The sequence below is a fragment of the Xiphophorus maculatus genome, chromosome 10 (genome assembly GCF_002775205.1).
Source record: "Xiphophorus maculatus strain JP 163 A chromosome 10, X_maculatus-5.0-male, whole genome shotgun sequence".
NCBI classification, from domain to species: domain Eukaryota; kingdom Metazoa; phylum Chordata; class Actinopteri; order Cyprinodontiformes; family Poeciliidae; genus Xiphophorus; species Xiphophorus maculatus.
This window is the reverse complement of record NC_036452.1, coordinates 22,506,759-22,520,689: the sequence shown is the minus strand read 5'-3', so window position 1 is coordinate 22,520,689 and position 13,931 is coordinate 22,506,759.

Below are 13,931 nucleotides of genomic sequence, written 5' to 3'. Positions count from 1 at the left end.
CAACTAACCTCTTCCACGTGAAGCACCGCTTGCACTTTTTCTGCAAGTACTGTAAATTGTACAAATTTGATTTGAAAATGTTTAAAATGCAGCGTCTCGTTTAAAAAGCACGCAGTCCAAAGAGATAGCATCAAGAAACGAAAGCAAGGAAAAAATAAAATACGTACGAAACACACCGTGAGAAGCGAAAAAGGCAAAATGGAAAATCTATAAGAAAACTGTAATTTCAAAAATGTGTGATATAAGAAAATACGAATATATCTTTTGAGTGTTTTATATTTTTTATATATTTGTTGAAATTGTCACTCTGTCATGGCAGTATGAGACAGATGATCTGTAAAAAAAAAAATCAAGCTCCTCTGCCTTCATGCTAACTAGAAACAACCAATCAGAGCCAGGAGGCGGGTTTTAGCACTGTCAATCATCCCTCCGTATGGTGCTGCTCATTCCCCTCTCTCCCTTTCTCCCACAGCCCGCCAATTACTGCTAACTAGCTAGCATAGCCACCGATGATGGAGGATAAATGGTTGTTTCTCCACCATTAGCACATTTAGCAGCGAGTACATGAGTTTGATTGATAAAACTCCTCCTGGCTCTGATTGGTGGTTTTTGATTGATGCATTTCTTCAACCAGGTATAGTTTAAAAACAAAAGTTGAAAAAAAAAAACAAACATAAAAGTTACTGCACCTTCAAGATTTATTTGTCAGGATCTAAAATGGCAACAGTCACATTGGCTCACAGCTAAAATGTGATGCTGTTCTAAACCAAGAGCTTCACGTTTTACTAAATATTGGCACTGAAACCTGATCTGCATGCTAGAAGAACTGAAGTAGCAGTCGATACTGAGGTCCCTCAGTGTGTTTTTTTTTTTTGACAGACTGGTTTAAACTTAGCCAAACACGACGTGATTCCCACAAATCATTTAAGGGCTGATTTCAACCGTTTCACACAGCCTCAGTCTGTTTCTCACTTCTAACCCACACGCCCACGGTGAGAGCTGTTAGAGGGACAGTGGCGTAAAAAAAGAACCGTTCCACCCAGTTAGCTTACACTGGGTCAGCGACACCAAGTTACACACAGGTAGACACGGTTAGAATGCCACGGTGCCTCTGGGCACACGGACTGCTTAAAACCTACACTAAAGCCTTAGCATCACTGATCATTAAAAACTTGGCTTCCTTTAAAAGTAAAACATTTTTTATATTTACACCATAGAGTAAAAGAAATGTTCCAACTAAGTTTGATTTCACAAACAGTTTGTTTAGTAGAATTAACATTTCAGTTCAGCCAACAAACTGCATCGTTTATGATTGTCTAATTGTAAGTTAAGCTAAAACCTGAAAAAAAGACTGAAAAAAAATTTCTGATTATATTTTGACAAACACAGTAAGATGATTGCTCAGTAAGAAATAACTCATCACTGAATCTAGTTACAGCTCAGGTTTGGTCAGCTTTTTATATTTTGGATAAGACTGAAGCAAATTCAGCTCTGGCTCAATAAAACTAAAAGTTCACACAAGTCATTTAATCTCCATGGCAACCATTTAGCTGTGCAAAACACCTGGTTGGACCTAGCCCCAACTTCAGAGTAGCAGTTTCCTAGCTTCCTCGTCACGGAACAACCGTTCCCTGCGACTCCCCCACTCAGCTCCTTCAGACTAGCCAGGAGCAATTAGCAAACACCTGGAACTGAGCTTCTACTGAGCTCATTACAGGAATTACGTCTCAGTGTAACGCTGGTAAAAACCTTGTTAAAGGATTGATAGAGGAGCCATGTTGTGATGGCTTCCTGAAGGCGGAGTTTCAGAAAGAGCAGGAGTTCTTAAAGACACAGACGCTCAATTTCAAGGTGTTACATTACAAAGTCAAAATTCTTCTAAGTCATATTTGGTATATAGCATTTTCTATAGCAACTGATGGTAACAGTTACTTGATAATGCTATAAAATAGCGACTGGAAAACACATAATACTGCCCCTTTAAGTTCTATGGCCATCTGCAAAGAGAGTAATTTCTGAATTCAAAGCAAACACATGGGGCCCATTGGTACAATAATACTGAAGGGGTTTCAAGCTTGCAAATCTACATATAAACAAATGATTGACACAGGATTAAAGGCGTTGCTAAGTTATTGGCCGGAATAAAAGCCAACAGTGAATTTTACTCATTATTGAGGACAAGGTCAGCGATTACTAAAGTAATCTAATCTGCACTTCCTACAAAGAGAGACTGAGGTCAGATTTTGGAAATCAAAAGCACGAGCAGCACCTGGAGTCCACACAATGCATCTGCTTCTCTGTCAGGTTTATACAAACAATTGACAGAAAGTACAATCTAACATCCCCCCTTTAACCCACTATGCATACAGCAACAATCGACCCAAAAGGTTGCTGAACACCGTCCCTTGTCCTGGTCATCCCTTTAAACCCGATCTCTGCCGAGGGAACAAAGGCAGAAATGTTTGGCCCCTGGGTCTGACGAGCGGAGCCATTGAGAGCCTTTTGCTGGGATGGGATGAGGCGAATTAAAGCCTCAGCAGAGAATCCAGCTGACACGTAGAGAGTGCTGTGGCTCTGCTGCCAGCGGCTGCTGCGCATCATCCGTCTTAAAAAAAAAACTGAATCCGTTGTACTTTAATCAAGGGATAGTTGAAAGCAGATTGAGACAGATGCATTTAAAAGGCAGAGGAGCTAGAATCTGTTGACAGATTATCTGTCATATACCGTCACGAAATAATTACAATTTGAACAAATATCTACAAAGCATACATTTTTATAAAAGTTCGATGCTGCAGCTTTAAAAGAATTGTTTTTCAAGTCACAATCATTTTAAAAACACAAAAAGCTTTTTTTTTTTTGTCATTAATGAAGCACAAGCTTCTTGCATGTCCTGATTTTTATTTCTTTTTCCGTCTCTCATATAGACCAGCACCTCTCAGTTCAGTCTTATGAATGGCCTGTCTGCTTCCTCCAAAAGTCCCCGAGCTGAAGGGACAAGCGACATTTCGCCATACGCTTACAAAAAACCCTCCCTCCACCATATGCAACACTGATTAATTAATTTCTCCATGGCTGAAGGCCTGATTGTTTGCTTCTTATATGCCAGAAACCAACACTCAGGGAAAACTCGTCATGGCTTTTCCTTCAGCTGGTGGTATTTCTGACTTCCAAAAGCTCTCTGCCGTTTAGCATAAATGTACCATTTTCAGTCTATTCTCATGTCAGGACAGAGTGTAGAGGTGTGAAAGTGTGCTTTAGTGTGTGAAAGAGCATATGGAGAGTAAAGATAGTTCTTGATGGGTGTGTGTGCGTGTGTGTGTGTATGTGTGTGTGTGTGTGTGCGTGTGTGTGTGTGTGTGTGTGTGTGTGTGTGTGTGTGTGTGTGTGTGTGTGTGTGTGTGTGTGTGTGTGTGTGTGTGTGTGTGTGTGTGTGCACGCACAGCTATTTGTAGCAGGTCTGGTTCCCTGGGAACCCATCCTCCATCTGTCGGTTTCACACAGCCCAGTCCCGCCAAGCCCTAATTTTACCCTAAATTTACCAGCAGCTGACCCCTTTTTTTATTTCTTGGTGGCATCACTGATACCTTCTCCTTGCTCTCTCACTCACTCTCTCTCTGCTTTCTCCTCTTTCTGACCAACACACACACACACGTGCACAAACATGTTTGCATGGCTATCTTTGTGGGGACTTTCCATTGACTTCAATTCATTTCTACAGCCTAAACCTTACCGTTACCCTTGTCCTAACCCTACCTATTACATACCTAACCCTGACCCTAACCAAAACTCAATTCACACCTTAGTCCTAAATCTAACCCTTGACCCCAAAACAGTGTTTCCCCTTGTGGGGACAAGGCTTCGGCCCCCATGAGGAACAGTAGGTCCCCACAACGTAGTATGCTCCAGGAAAATGGTCCTCACAAGGTATTACATACAAACGCACACACACACTCTCCTGTGTGGATCATGCGATCATAAAAGAAGCTAGGAACAAGGAGACAAGTTGCAGCGCAGATGTGAGCCCGCCCACACGTCCCGGTGTGAACATGAGCACATGGATCGCTTCACAGTTTAAACACACAGCAGCTTTTATTACCTTTTTTTTCTGTTTCTTAATTCAGGAAGAGTTCTGGGTGAGGACGTCATGTTCATTCTACTTCGTGTCCTTGTGGAGCGTGACGCCACGTGTTCTTGTTTTCTGCCCTTTTCCTCACTTCCACTGAAGTCACATGTTCACACTTCAGTGATTGGCCACATTATTAGAAACCAAGTCAAAGACATAGAGACTGTTCCATGGCTGCTGCTCCGCCACCAAGGTTAGAAGAACAGGAGGATGAGGGAACACACATGGAAGTCACAATGTATTCAGAAGCAGCGTTTCTGTTACAAAGGTTTGTGAAACTTTGCTAATATTCTGCTAATGTCAGAAAAAAAAGACACAAATTTGCAATTGAAGTATTTCCAATGAGAAACTCAATTAATCACATGGGAATAAGTTTGTCCACATGATAAGTCATTACAGACATGTAGCACCATGACCCTCTAACTACTTCCTGTCTTCTTCTTCTTTGTGGTTTTTGCCAGTGACAACGTAAATTGATCATGTGACTGAAGGGGTGCGAAAAAAGTGTTTCCATTGCAGTTTTGTGAAATACACCAATTTCGATACAACCACAAAAAAAAAAAAACATCCTAATGCCAAAACTTTCTGCTGAGTGTTTTTCAAAATTGGCTTGTTTGCATTAAAGGAATTTATTTTCAAAATGTCAACTTGCACACAAAGATGGTTGATGCAATCACAGCTACTGACTCTTAAAGGGATCGTTTAAGAGTCACTTATAAGTAGATAACTACTTATACTTTAAAATTATAAGTAGTTATCTTGCTTGGGGTCAATAATTTTCTTGAAGTTTTCATAATTTTTTTTTTTTTTTAGTTGTGTGTGTCCTAAGAACATTATTCCAAAAGTTCAGGTCTCTCAGGAAAATTTTAGCCAGACTTTAATGTTTTTCTCAGAGCAAATGATTTGCTCTTTAGACACTTCCTGTCAAAGTTAAACTTGAGCAGTTTCCTCATGTTATCATCTGATTTATTGCACTTCGAACAAGAAAATTACTCTATAATTTACAGTCAAGTACTGGCTGATGGTTTGTCAACCACTTGCTGTAAAAATTACAGCAAAATTCAATTACAGTTTTAATGGAATTTATTAGTTTTACTGCAAATCTGTAACAATTTTACTGTAAATGCAACCATGGTTTTAATGTAATTTTGATTCTTTTCTAATAATTATACTGACAACATGCCCATGGATTGCTTTGAATGTCCTCCACTTTTTATGCTATGTTCCATATAGTGGAATGGTTGAATTGAAATTGTTTTTAGACTTTTATAAAAATCCCGTACCAGAGGCCTCAGAAAACTTGTACCTCACTCTGATATTCAGTCTCACCTCAGGATGCAGACTCTTTGATTATTGCCACTTCAAGTGGCAATAATTATGGGATATTTTGATATTTTCTTTTACAAGCGACTTTTCAGAAAGATATAGTAGCTTGTTTTAAGTCAGTAATTCCTTAATACTGATGAAAAGCTACTATTTCCCCTGGCAGATTATTTCAATTATTACATGTCATAACAGCAAGCACAGATATCTTGCTGAAAAGTTACTTCTAAGTTCTTATTTCCATTGTACTAAGATGTTTGCACAAGAAACTAGACTAAAAATACTTGGTAAGACTTTGTATTTTTGTAATGTACCTACATAAACTACCTGGCTTTTAGCTCACACACACAAAAACAGCCTGGGTAAATAACTTTTTTTTTTTTTTTTAAAGTTCAAGGAAAGTTAAATTTGTTGAAAGATTGTTCAGGAACCCAAAGTGTAAATGTGCATGCCGTTTGTTGTTCACCTGGCTCGGTGCCTCAGCGTTTAGCCGCGTCTCTTCACTGGACGGAGACAATGCTGGAGCTGTTCCTGTCACTCGCATCATTAACTCTCACTGCTCTCTTTTTGTCAGTCAGAACACCTGGAGTCGGGTTCTTATGGAGGTTTCTACCATTAAAAAGGACAGGTTAGCTTGTCGCTCAGCAGCGTCAAGCTAACTCAATCTCAAGGTAACGTGTCACAGTAGCTTGTTTTTTTTCTTCCCCCTAATTTTGTCACTTAGCTGTTTGGCATCGTCCACACAGAGCAGGCTTGATGTTTCCACGCCTAACTTGTTCCTATTGACTGGTTTCATGTTACAAATAGCTGTAATATAAATCCAGCTCACATGAACACACCTTAAGATCAGAGTTCAGGTGAGAACAGAGAAATGAATCCCACTGACTAAGCACATCCATGAAGACTTGATCATCAATTAGGAATATTTGCCATTTGAAATACGATGTAAATGTGTTAGAGAAAGTTTTTAAACGAAATGACTGATGAGTTAATATTCCTGATTAGTTCACCAATGATTCAGTTAGTATTCTGACAGAAGGTGAAGGTCGCCAGAGGAGGACACTGGACACTGAGCCGATTAATGTTTCACCCCCTGGATGTCGGTGCAGGAGCTGCAGAGAGGTGACCAAACGCATCCATGGACAGTCGGCCGACAACCCCTGGATTCTGTTACCAAGTGAAACAACTGTGGAAACGTAGAGGTTCAAGAATGAGGGACGGCGCATTTATAGTACCTCAGAAAATTGCTCTTTCTTTCAGATGTTTATTAAATTGACTGGGCTGACTTGTTCAGTTGTCTGAGAACAGTGCAGTATGCTACATCCTTTTCAGCATTCTGTGCCACAATGGCCCAGTGCAAATCTAAGCTAAAACCTGGACATAATCCGTAGCTAAACCTGAACCGGACGTTCAGAGGCGCTGCCCGGTCCAGTCTGACTTGGATTGAGCCGCTAAAAGTCTGTACCTTGATCTGCACCGCTAATCATCCAGAAGCTTTAAGCTAACCTTAAAACAGTTTGAAATCTGCGTATCCCACCTTACAATTAGGAGGTAAAAGTCTTTCAGTCAAAGTATTCATCATGTGAAAATCTATAAGGAGATGTTAAAATATACAATACGTACTTATGACCAGCAGCAAAGATGGAGCTGGTTGGTTGGATGAATATGATCAATGTGCTGACATTCATCATATGTTACATTTACCATCTAACAGTTAGTGGTATTTTAAGATGCCATAAATGATTCAATTATGAATCATTTATGGTAAGGTAATTTTGTTTACATAGTAGATTTTCAGCAACAAGGTAACTCAAAGTGCTTTATATAAATTGGAAGGAAATACAAACAAAACAACAAACCAAAAGAAAGACAAGAAGGTAAAAGTATAAAACTTGGTTCCCCATGTTCAATAACAACAAGTAGTCCATCATTTATAAACTAGTAGGGTTTTCTCTGGATTCTTGTTCTGATAAAACTAAATGTTGGTTCTCCTTGTCTGATTCTTGTTTTGTGTTGTTAAATAGATGGTTTATGAAAGTTTATGAATCAAATTCCAATTTAAACAATTATTAAACCACTTAGTATTCCTGAAAACAGTTTCATTTCAAACATTCATCGTGAGACAGATTGTGACTCAGCAGCTAATTCCACATCCAGACGATATGCCAGTTTATTTCCACCTACATCTGAGCTCCAGAGTTATTCTTAAATCTGTACAGAATTAGCTCTCTTAAGAACACATGGTTGTGAAAACATATTTGCCCCCTTTTGAAAAGTTTATATATATATATATATATATATATATATATATATATATATATATATATATATATATATATATATATACACTAACTGATTAACAGGGTTTATGGCCCAAAAGTCGTGTAAATTAGCAGTTAGTCCACTGACTTTGAGAAACGTTCAAGGACTGATAATAAGAGTGGAATATTTCCCCAAGAATAACTGACTTAAAATAGATTCACAAACCCAGTTTAAAGTTGTCAAAAAACTTTATCAGACCAAGAAATCCTGAAGGAGTTGGCAGGACGTTAGTTCTTTAATCCTGGGAATGTTCTCCAGGTGACAGAAGACCGACTTTGTAACTGTGTTTATGTGCCTCTGAGGGTTCAGCCCATCACTAAACCCAGACTTCAGGCCTGATCGCTGCTTTCCAGGTGTAATAACTGAAGCTGCATGCCGAGTCCAGATTGTTCAAGTCTGGGTCCAAAAATAATGACTTCAATTTTATTTTTATTCAGCTGAAGAACGTTATGATGCATCCATATATTTATGTAAGAGTGAAAATAAACTCAGTAAAGAGATCCAGAAGTCAAAATATGCAATTTATCAAATATATCTCCACTAAGCATAAATTGTTGCTTTGTGATTATACTCTGGGTGAGTTATTTTTATTTGTTTTATTTTTTATTTTTGGTGCAAGATGCTATTACTACTCGCTGGTTTCTTGCCACAGTAAACAACAACCAGCTGGACCTGAAAACACGAAGGCCTTTTCACAACTGCTTCAGTCAGTGGGAGTACAAGAATATCACATTTCTAATCCCTGCCGAACAGAAATGAAGTCGGATCAAACGGGCGTGTAACTGGGGCCACGGCTCTTCAGGTCCTCTGACCAATCTGAGGTATTGTTGTCAGACAAATAGTTGCTGAGACGAAAGGTCAAGGGTCAAAGGAGAAGTATTTATCAGAATCATGAAGAAGAGCTTGTGATTTCTTCTGTTTCTTTTTTTTTTAGCACACCGCCCTACGCCACATTCAAAACGCCTTCGTAAAACATTTCAGGGTACTGTATCAGATCATTTTAGGAATAGTGCAGAGAATCCCACTGATGACATCAATATTTTTCTACTACACAACGTTTTCTTCCTGAGACATCTGACCGGCGAACGGCCTGAACGTTCTCACATGCTCAGGAGTGACAGGTTCTGATTTGATCAGAGTTTTCTGGAAAAAATGAGCAAGACAACAAACTGACTGGGACCAATAAACTACAGGTGTGAAAATGCCTTAACACCACAATATAAATCAATCAGTCAATCAATCAGTCAAGTTTGTTTGTGTAGCACATCGTGGAAGTTCAAAGTTCTTTACATTGTGAAAACATTAAAAAAAAACATTATAAACACATCACAGTTTTACTAACTAACCTACATTACATTTTTGCAAAGTGCCATCGTCAAAATAAACCGTATCCATCACACATTGGTCAATGTTCCATTTATATTATGGTTCAAAAGCAACTAAAAACAGGTGGAGTTTTGAGCCTCGCTTTAAAGGAACTCGGTGTTTCACCTGTTTTGCAGTTTTCTGGAAGTCTTTCTCCAGAGTTGATACTTACCGACACCTGATTTCGTGTGCGAAACCTCAAACACTGACAAAGTGGAACTAATCTGTTCGGAGGCAAATACTTCCTCTCCCACCCCCCACCAACACTATGTCATTTTTTAGCACCGCTAGCTACGGACAGTGGATGTTCTCCTTTGTGTGGCAAAACCCTTTCCTTGATAGCTCTTGATTATGATGGAGAGAGATTGAGCTGTCAGCAGCAATAAGTCAACAGAGCTCCCATGCAGCGTCTCCCCGAGGCAAGTGCCATTGTAAAAGATGAAACGCCACCGTCACCATCACCAGAGAGATTATGAAAAGTTTATTCTTAGGACCCTCCTGATTAATGCAAATTACACCTTGCTGCTGAAGCAAGCGGCAGGAGTACAGTCCCGAGAACAAACGCAGGCCGCCGTTTCACCATGATGACTGCTGACATTCTCCATCATCGCTCATATTCGGATTCTTTAACCGAGCTGCACCCGTCGTCTGGCTTTTGCGGTCAGATTAACATGAAATGATACAAAATTGAAACTCAACAAGTGGCAAAACTAAAAGTATCCCGACTGGTGAGAGAACAATTCTAGGCAGTGGTAATCAGAGCGTACAAGCGCAGGATTTGATTTTTTTTCCCTCTCCCTCTCCCCCCCTTGTTCTAACATCTCCGCCAGCTCTTACTGGTTCTGAAAATAGTGAAAATGTGTTATAACTGTAGCCATGGAAGCAGCAGCGAGTCCCACTTAGCGGCGTCCCTGGGAGGCAAAGCCCTCCTCATTTAGACGCAGACATGCAAAGGATATCTGAGCAGCCACCTGTGATTATGCCGCCGTTACATAACAAGGGTTTACAGTCTGAATGCAACGTGTGAACCTTGTGATCCACCGTTCTCCCAGAGCTGAAGTCTCCCTTCATGCGGGGCCCGGCGTGGTACCTGTTGCCGACGCAGACCGAGAGGCGCCTGAAAAAGGAGCTCCATTTAGTCGACGTCCCTCAGCCGAACACAATGGCCCGGTGATGATCGCACACAAGCGACTGCAAATCACCTCTCACAACTCTGAAATCAGAGCCTGGATGGTGGGGAGAGAAAAGAAAGAAAGAAAAAAAAACCCAGAAAAGGAGCAGAGAAAGAGAAAAAAAGACACAGGGTTTCTGCACTGATGAATCATTAGTGATAAAGCTGGGGCCGAGCCAGTGAGGCTGGATTTAGAAACTTCTCACTCTTTCAGCCCCCTCCTTTACTAATTGTCATTTCTATTTTTTATTTTTTTGGACTTGACTGATGACTGGACCACTGGAACGATGTGAGAGAAGAGAAGTGGACCGCTGAGGATAATGTCACACTCGGTCTGTCAAGGGAAGCAGGCAGGAACTCAGCCTCTCAGAGCCGCAGCCCGTCCGTCCAGCAGCAGAACCAGCGGAGACGCCGGCAGATGCTGCTGGGTCAGTGTCACACCAAGGCGGGCCTTCAGTGAGAAGCAAGACAACACCAGGTGGTTTGTTCTCCTTCAGGATTAAGTGTGCGAAAGCATGGCCACTGTAGGCAGAAAGACAAAGGAGTACTTTTCCGCAAAACAATTTTGAGACCAATCTCAAAAATGTTCTAGAAACAAAGTAGAACATTTCCAAGCTTGAAAAGTCAAAAAAAAAAAAAAAAAAATTGCAAGCAAAAAAAATCCTCAAAATTTGAAATGTATCTCAGAAATTTTTGAGAAAAAATAGAGGCTATTTCTGAGTTTCCAAAGTCAAAAAGTTCTGAATTTTGGAGCTCAGAAATTTCTCAAGTGTTTTCTAGAAAATGTATCAGAGTTTATCTCAGTGTTTTCAGTGTGGACAAAGACTACACCTCTTGCTTAGGAGGAGTTGTCTGTTTTCCTTCAGGTAAAGGTGTGCACAATTATAATGACATATTAGGGCCGTTGTAGACAGAAAAAAACAGAAGGAGTCAATTTTCACCAAAAAACTCCACACATTTCTGGGATTGTTCTCAGAAATTTTCTAGAAGAAAAAACATGAGAATGTCTGAGCTAAAAATGTTAAAATCTGAAGAAGAAGGAAAAAAAACTGGCCTCGACTTCTGGAAATGTTAGTTTAAAGTTCAAAAATGTTCAAAATGTTGACATTCTGAACTTTCCAAGTCTTTTTTTCCCCCCAGAACATTTCTGACCATCTCAAAAAAAATGTCCTCACAAATTTTTGACTTCAGGAGCTCCAACTTTTCCTTGTTTCTTCTTCTTTTTTTTTTTTTTTACCAAAAAAATCCAGCGATTAATCTCAAAATGTCTGAGTTTTTTGACAAGAATGTACTCCTTTTCTTCCATCTACAATGGCACTAAAATGGCGTCATAAAAGCGAGCTAATGCGCGATTGGCAGCGCGTTAATAACTCTAATTCATCAAAACACGGGGGGTCCCAGCATGGAGGAAACTATCAGATACACATGAACACACAGACACATCACCAGGTCAAACTTGGTAGATTAGATGTTGTTGACAAATCTGCAATAAGACGCAGCGGCAGCCATTAGCCATTAGCCATTAGCCATTAGCGTAACGAGCTAACACAGGTCAAACAGACAGGTGAAGACTCAACCCGGTCACGCTGTGCAGCTGTACATCTCACCTTCCACCACAAAGACAAGGTCATTTTTTTCACACTGATGTGACAGACTTCATTAACTTTGCAGCAGGGTTAATGGCAGGATAAGTGGATGTAGGACAAACGGTAAAACTCAGGTTTAGTCACACAACTGGAGAGATACAAATTTTTCGATTGAGTTTTTTACTTTTTTTCGTTTGAGACCGACACCCAGGCATAAAAATCACCTTATAAATAACCTTACGTACAACGCTGCACCATTGAAATTATTTTCATATGACATGAAAAGTAAATTTCACATTGTTTCACATTGAAGCATACTGTATACACAGTCATTATAATCAGAAAAGTCTGGCTCACTGTTGTATTTATAGCCTCTGATTCAGTTTAATACATTTGGCTGCTATTGTAGCTGCAAGTCTGTTGGCAGAATTTCTCCACCAACTGGATACTGACATTTTTTCTCAAGGATTTTCAAGCCTTTTCTTCTCAGTAGACTTTAACTGGACCATTCTAATATGAAAACCACTCCACCATACGGTAACTCTGGCTGTGTATTTAAGGCTCATTGTCTTATTGCAGCTCATGTCAGGTTGTCCTTTAGGTTCGTCTTCTCTTTAGCTTCATTTATCTTCTGACAGGCTTTACCGTCCATGCTGAAGAAAATCATTTTCAAAACCGTGATGCGGCCACCGCCCATAAACACCTTGATGGCTGCAGAAGTTGCTGCATGCCTCTAGAGCGTTGGTTATCTAGAGTGTAAAATGGAAGTAGGACTGAATTCACCAACCTTTGGCAAAAAGTGTCATAACAGCCTGTCAGCACAAATATGTTCTCTGAACATTGTCTTGTGTGGAAACATCCTTACAGAATATTTTCAGCATTTCAGTTTAGTTCAGTTCATTAAATCCATGGTAAACAATACATGTTTTAAGTGAATATATAGTTATTTGTTTAAAAAAAAAAAAAGTTAACAGTACACACAACTCAGTGGTGTTTCTATCTTGTGGAATTTCCCTGTTTTGTTTTTCTTTTTACAGTTAAAACTTTAACTTCTATTGGTAGTAAAATAACATTATTTTACTGTTTATATGCAGTCCATGTCAGTTTATTTAAAGACACATGAAGTGACAAAACTCAAATCAATGCGTTACTGTCACCACTTGTTTTGGGGAAGGCAGCCATGTCAGATTTTAAGGTTGTTGTCAGAAACAAACTTTCAACATCCTAACTTAGAATTTTATTTTCATTGGGAATCTAGCTGGAGGCGGAGGGGTTCCTACTGCTGACTTCCACATACCAAGGTCATGCAGCACTGACTCCTAGCCCGAACAATTCACAAGAGTAGAAAAGTGACGGAACAGTTGAGCACAAAATCCGGCAAAACCTAAACTGCTAAACAACTTTTTTTGTGTGTGTAAATTATTGAGATGAAAATGCCACTAAATTTCTCATCTGACATTTTGGAAGCACTATTAGGTTCCTCACCATGACTTTGTCTGGTGAAGTAGGGAAAAATGAATGCCTAATGTAAAGGGGAGTGCTTTAAGCTTGACACTCAATTTTTGTAATTAGGAGTCTTATTTTTACGTAACAAAGAAAGTAGTCCTTGAACTACCCTGCTGTGTTGATAGAGTCGGTTTCTAAAGACTGTTTGACCGACGCTGCTTGGTAACAAAAGCACAGAAGAAGAAGCCAGCACCAGCTTTTACATGATTTGTCTAGCACCATTTTAAATGAAAACTTGATGGAAAAAAAACCCAATGGTAACAGAGTGACAGGCAGTGCATGTCAATATACGTAATGGCAGTGAGAATACCCTTAGTGGCTAGCAGCCAGCTGCTAACGATGCTAATGATGATTTGTTTTGTAGCTTCCTATCAACACAAAACAAACAAACAAACAAAAAGGAGTAATTTGGTTTGCCCTATATCAAAATTTAATAAGCTTACACTTATTGTGGGTAATTATGCGCTGAAAAAATTACATAAAGCCAATTTGTTCTGTGTGAAAACACAAAGTTAGCATAGTGAAGCTTATTTTT